This window comes from Bison bison, unplaced genomic scaffold, assembly GCF_000754665.1.
Source record: "Bison bison bison isolate TAMUID 2011002044 unplaced genomic scaffold, Bison_UMD1.0 scf7180017864375, whole genome shotgun sequence".
Classification (NCBI taxonomy): Eukaryota; Metazoa; Chordata; class Mammalia; order Artiodactyla; family Bovidae; genus Bison; species Bison bison.
Genome location: NW_011494947.1, coordinates 4,522,499 through 4,529,328, shown reverse-complemented (window position 1 = coordinate 4,529,328; position 6,830 = coordinate 4,522,499).

Below are 6,830 nucleotides of genomic sequence, written 5' to 3'. Positions count from 1 at the left end.
CGCTCCCCCGCCACCGCCCCCAGTCCCTTCCTTGGTGGGGAGCGACTTCAGCAGCTCCTTTTCCCTGCTCTCCGCCAGCAATGTTTACCCAGCCCTGGAAGGAGGAAAAGCTGGGAGTAAAGGGCTCTTTGACCTTAGTTTCATCCTCTGTGGCCGTTCTTTGGCCTTCTGTGGACGCCGAAGGGTCCAGGACTGGCCATCTCCTTTTCTTTCCTGTAATAAACATATCTTCCTTCCCCAACTGTGATTGGCGTGTAGATAGCAGGAAAATGCGGCGCTTGACTTTGTATGAGACCCAAATCAAATAATTTAAAAGCTTTAAGAGTTCTCCCCCCCGCCCCCCGCCTCTTGCCGAGAGACCAAGTCTTTTGAGTCGAGGACATAATATTATTTGTATAAAATTCTGCAGCCTTGCCGGTGTTGAATGACAGAGCAGCCTTTTGTTTGAAAGACGTTCCTGCGAATTTGGTTTAGACGCTTCCCAAAGAAAATTGCTTTGAAAAGTCTCTTTGATGTACTGGGATAGAATGTATTTTAAACAAAGGGCTTGTTAAAGTTAAGGGTTGAATGTGTTTTAAATTAAATGGCTCAGAAAGCTGGGTTGAGATGGTGCAACACCTTGTCAAATCTCTTTTATATAATAGATCCTAAACTACGTAGGCCCTTTGTTCTGTCTTCCTCATGTTATTTTAGAAGAACTTACCATGATGGCTGTCATGGAAGAAGAGAAGAGAGAGCATAGGAAATATTTTCATAATGTGTTGAGAAATGGCGTCGTCATAGCAATTGGACTTAACTAAAACAGAATATCAAAGATGGAAGGGTGGGGGTGTCTGCAGCCAGGAAACAGAAAATCTGAAGAACAGCAGTGGGAGCACTCAGCTGTATGAAACCATGGAGCCAAGGTTCCAGCTCATCAAACTAGTCATGTATTTTCCCTTTTGTTTGCAGCTAATGTCAGCTTTTTGAAAGGTCAGATTGAAGTCCAAGTTTTAGAAATGTGCAGCAGGAAAATAAAAATGTGCTGCAGGAAAGGCCTCTGCAGGAAATTAGCTATAAGCCTTTTTTAGTAACTGGGCCAATATTACTCCCAGGGACCCTCAAAGTGTGTTAGCTGTTATCCAGGGACCTAGATGGAGAGCCAGTGGATTCGCTCTCTGCTGGACAGGTGTGAGGCAGGCCTGCAGTAAACCATCAGCCGGGTAACATTCTTTGATATGTTTTTGGTCTTTGGCAGGGTGTTTGTGGTAATCTCATAATTAGAGAAACCTGATACGTCACAGGCTCCGAATATGAGCTTGTCAGGCAATCTGATGAGCAAGTTTAGATGGGGAGGGCTGGTTTTTAAGTATATCTTTGGGTTCCCTGGGCTAGAATTTCCTCTGCTCTTCCTTTACCTGCCTTCTTCCCTGTGGGGGCTGCCGACTGCAGGTGCTGAGAAGTGGGTGTCAGGAATAGTCCACAGTCCTGGCATCGCTGAACCTGCGCTAAGGACAGTGGGCGCGAGGCCGGCCTTGTAATCTGTCCTTCGTGGGCTATGCGAGGACTCTGCTAGTCATGCGCCGGGTCTGCTGCGGTCCATCAGCTGTGGTCAGAGTAGGTAGCAGAATGCAGTGTCCTGATGGCAAATGCTGACTCCAGGAATGCAGGGGAGGCATGCAGAGTGAGCACTTGGGGCCAGTGGACCCGAACAGCTGCACTTGTACCTCTTTTGCATGTTCCTTTCACAGGGGCTTTGAACAGGAAATAGTGTTTTGTGAAGGAAGTGTCCCAGTAAACTAGGCCCAGGTTAGATTTCTGTAGCTTGAGTTCTTTCTCGTTTCTGAGGATTTCACAAAGTTATACTGTTTTATGACTGAATGGAAAGGAAGACAGAAATCATCTAATACTGGCAATCCCAGCTCATTTATCGGGATGTGGGTTGGGCAGGAGGGCATGTCTAGTGTTAAAAAGTATATTCAGGATTATTTGAAAAGGGGGGAGACTGAGAGCCAGAAGAGGGTCTGACTTGGCCAAGGCAGCACCTCTGCTAATACCAGGGAACCTTGGTTCTTTCTCAGGGTTTTTAAGGGTTTTTAAGCCCCTAGTGGGTTTTAGGGTTTTTAAGTCCCTAGTGGGATTTAGAAGCCCTGTAGAATGAAAAGGGCGCTGGGAGAATATCTGAAATTTGATTTGTACCTGTATTCATGTATCTTTCAGGATCTGTGTTCTTCGTTTTGAAATCACTGTGTTCAGTTTGCCCTTAGAAGCTTGTTATCTTGCTCTCCCTGCTCCCTCTTTAGACACCACATTCTTCCATCATGCTGTCATCGTTTCGTAAACGCAGAGTCCAGGTATTTGAGCAGCATGCAGGAGATGTGTTACTTTTTCGGTTTGGCCTGGCTTGCAGTGAAGACCATATGTCGCAGAGGTTGAATGATCCTAAGAGAGGGGGTGGAAAAAATCCCTGCCTGCATGACCTTTCTGTTAAGCACATTACATAGAATATGGGCTTTTGTTTTTTTTCTCTGCTGTTACTTGAACAAAAGTCTTAGTAGATTTATTCTCAAATTTGCAAAGCTTTTTGTTTTTTTACCTTCCTCTTATTAAGGCATGAATATATTAATTTCTTACCACTCTACTGGTGTTTGCATGTAGTGTTTGCTAATTTTTTAAATTTTAATTATGGTTACTTGGTTCTTAAGAACCAAGGGATTAAACACAGTACCTTAGATATTTAGAAAGTATAATCTGAAAACATGTAAAAATAGTGTTTTTCAGTTTGACAAATATTGTAAACTTGGGTTTGTTCCCTGTTTCCATTGACTTACTTTTTTCGCCACAGTTCTTACAACGAAATGGAGCTTGCATTATCATGTTTAAAAAACTCACTATGTTTTCATACACGTACAGTATTTGAGTATTTGCTAAATTGGACCTTTTTCCAAAAGAAAAGTGCTTAAAATTAGTGTCTTGATATCTCATAAGCAGAACCCTAAACTCTGCAAATTTCCTGTGATTATGGGTGATAAATCCAAGGCAAGCCCTTTTATAAATCAGACTGGATAATTAAGCAAGGTTTATAAAAATGGGCACATGATACCTTTTTCCTATTTTGAATTTCAGTAACAATATTTTGCACTTAAATACCTCTCATCTGAATTTTACAGGTTATAAAAGGTAAGTAGCAGCAAGGTAGTGTTTGAGGCATTCAGGAGTAAGTTTTCTCAACCATGTTTCTGGATTTTGATGCAGTGCAGTATGAATGCATCTTTTGCTGCTTTAAGCTGAATCCCTGCTCACCTCTGCAGAATCCTTCTAACAGGTTCAACTGAATTAACCAAGCTGAAGGCTGACGTGCACATCTACAATCCTGATTGGAATGTGGTTTAAGCAAAAATATTTCTGGCTTTCCCATGGTTGAAATTAAGTTATGTACTAGTTACCTCTCTGCTTACCTCAGGCCTACCACTAAAATCTGTAGCTGAGCTGGTTTTGAGTCAGTTCACTTAATCTGAGAATCAATTAGCATCAGATTTTATGGGTGCTGGCACTAATTAATTCTTTGGTGCTTTGTTCTGGGGGAGCTCTTCCACATCCATGGATGTCGTTCTCCTGCTTTGGAAATGTGCTGGCTTTCTAAGCCAGGGAGAAAGGGCATTGTTGGTTCTGCACCTTTGGGCTCTGACTAAGCAACAAACACAAAACCGACGGATGCTTCCTCTGACCTTTTGCCCTGGGTGATGTTTATGAATTTTTCTGTAGAGCCAAATGCTCTCCTCATTCTGTTAGTCCCGAAAACCCCTTTGCCTGTGCAAAAAAAAAAAAAAAAAAAAACAGTGTATCTGGTGTCCTGCCTGGGCTCTGAATTCATTCTGCAGTGCTCCAAACGCCCCTGTCCTCACGGCAAGCTCAACTGGCTAAGATGTTCAGTTCACTAAGATGTCTGCAATCCCCACCCTGTTTCCAAATAGTGACTCCTCTGGCCTTGGACACAATTGTATTCTCTTCTGAGGTTCCATAGAGAAACTCTCCTGACTGGATTCTTCCACTCTCTGAGATCGAGTGAAGGTGTCCTAAGCTGCTGTTTCACTGCAGGTACCCGGTGTGCAGGGTTCAAAGCGTTTGACCTTTGGTTTGAAAGTCTCTGCCGTCTTTTCCGTTGCTTAACAGTATCCTTCCCTCCCACTCCTTCTCCCCACTCTCCAGGGACAGACCCCTCCCCTCACACCATGGTTTTGTAGCCGCTGTGGATTAGGATAAGGCTTTACAGAATTCCCTAGGTACCAAGGAGTGCCTCAAATAGCTGTCTGTGGGTGATCATCAGGAAGACAAAGATAGGAATTAATGGCCAGCTTCTTTCGTAGGGATCGTTTCCAGTTGATAATGTGTATTAAGTTGGTGTTGGTTATGAGAAATCCTTCTCATGCATGGCTTTAAATTGAACTAGAACTTTCTAGCCAAGGTTCACATCTTTAGACACCCACTTTCTTCCCAGAGATCTAGCAGTGTTGTATGAATGCTGACAAGTCTTTTTGATTTATTATAATAGAGGACATAGTTGTAATTCCTGTGTGATCCCCTGTGCTCAATTCACATTACTTGCTGAATGATGCAGCTAACACTCTTGCTGCATTGCAGCATTTAAAAATAGCCAGTCTTCTCTAATAATTAGTTGCCAAAATCTGACCTTTTTTCCTTCAGTTACCTTAAATAGGAAGCTGTCCTTACACAGAGAATACATCCAGCCGTTCACTTCCCCTCCTTCATTCTCCGCAAACGTAGACCTGATTGACAAAATCAGAGTCCTTCTGGTGCTTTGAGATAAGCAGTCGGTTGATCACTGTCCTGGAATTTGGCTCCTTTGCAGTTTTTAGGCAGTTAGTGGAGTCTGTAGGTAGGTCTGTATGGTTGGAGATTGGTTTGTGTGTGTGTGTGTGTGTTTTAATGGCACATTTCCCAAAGTCTTCCTTTCTAGCTTTCAAAAGGTGTTAATCCCATTAAGGCTGGGAACAGCTCAGAGCTTTCTCCGTGGAGTCATCTTATCAGTCAGCTGCGAATTTTTGGCTGGGGGCGGAGTCCTTGCAGTGTGTGCAGCACGCTGGCAGACGGCAGAAAATTCCACCAACTCTCAGAGTTTTGGGCCAGAGGTCGTAGTGCCTTTGAGTGGCAATAGTTTGTTGTCGATAAGAAATTTGTTCTGGTGTTCAATGTAGTCTGTGGAAATGGCCCTCTTAGGAGCCAGAGAAACTGGAACTTGTATGGGGACAGCTCCCTGTCAGGCGAAGGGGTAGCAGGAGCTGCCTCAAACCTGTCTTTGGTGTCTGGTGTGATTACAGCAGAGGGCGAGTGCGGCTGGCTTGCAGATGCCCGGCTGCCTGGAGACTGGCAGAGCTCCCACCTCCTGCCATCAGCTGATCTACTGCAGGAAAGAAAAGTCCATTCTTGCCTGCCCAGAGCACTTGGTATAGAATTGACTTGTTCTACTTCACTGGGGTGACAAAGAGGGCCTTTTAGGTTGGTTAATTTCAGCAGGGCCTCGCTGGACTGTCTCCCTGGATTGGTAGGGTCAGATGGGCAAGTGGAGCCCATGCAGGGGGGCTTGCTCAGGGGGACCCTTTGCAGTATTATGTTGGGCATTCTTTTATTCATCGTAAAGGGCTGCTTTCAAATGTGAGCACAGATTTCCATGACAGCTAAGGGAAGTGCAGTGAATCCTCTGATAAGGGGTGGCAGGACAGACACCAGAGACTGGGCATCTTGCAGAGAGGCACCCGCAGGGGAGCTGTAGTCACAGGCGTAACTACCTGTACATACCTTGGAAACTTTATAAGCAATCAATATAAGCAATCAAAGTAGACACACAGTTTCCTGCTGTTCCTCCATCTTAACTGTTTCCGGAGAGATGAGAACAGAGCAAGTATATAAATTATTCTTAATCCTAATTGTTTACTAACTTTAAGAAGACTGAATCTTGAGACTTTGCTGGCAGTCCAGTGGTTAAGATTTCACCGTCCAGTACAGGGGGTGTAGGTTAATCCCTGGCCAGGGAGCTAGGATCCCACATACCTCGTGGCCAAAAAAAAAAAACAAAGCATAAAACAGAAGCAATTTTGTAACAAATTCAGTAAAGACATTAAAACTGGCCCACATTAAAAAAAAAAAAAAACTTTTAAAGGAAAGGCTCAATCTCAAAAAAAGTAATTTTGATTTTTTATAAAATAATTCATATATCCTCCTTCCTTTTTCCTCCCCTCAGGTGGTGATGGACAAGATAAGCGGTAGTAAAAGAAATTAAAAAGTAACGGCATCAGCTCCGATCATGTTAGAATCCCTGTTTCTAGCATGCTGTTCTGGGAACCAGAGCATCCTGGGTCACCCTAGCTCCACCACTTGCTTATTAGATGACCTTCTTTCTCCTGATCACTTAATAATGAAGTGACAGCAGCTTCTTTATTTCCAAATTCAGTGTGTAATTGACTGTCTAAATAGGTGCCAAGTTCTGTGGTCAGAGAGTAAGATAAGGTCTTTTTTTTTAATAGTTCCTTAGGAACTCTAAATTCCCCAGTCACTCAGTCATGTCCAATTCTTTGTGACCCCGTGGGCTGCAGCCTGCTAGGCTCCTCTGTCCATGGGGATTCTCCAGGCAAGAATGCTATAGTGGGTTGCCATGCCCTCCTCCAGGGGATCTTCCCAACCCAGGGATCGAACCCAGGTCTCCGGCACTGCAGGCGTATTCTTTACCATCTGAGCCACCAGGGAATTCCCTAGAGAACTTACCAAAACACAGGGGGAAAACAGTAATCACACGGCAGAATGGGACATGGTGATGCTCTAAGAGGGAGAGAGGG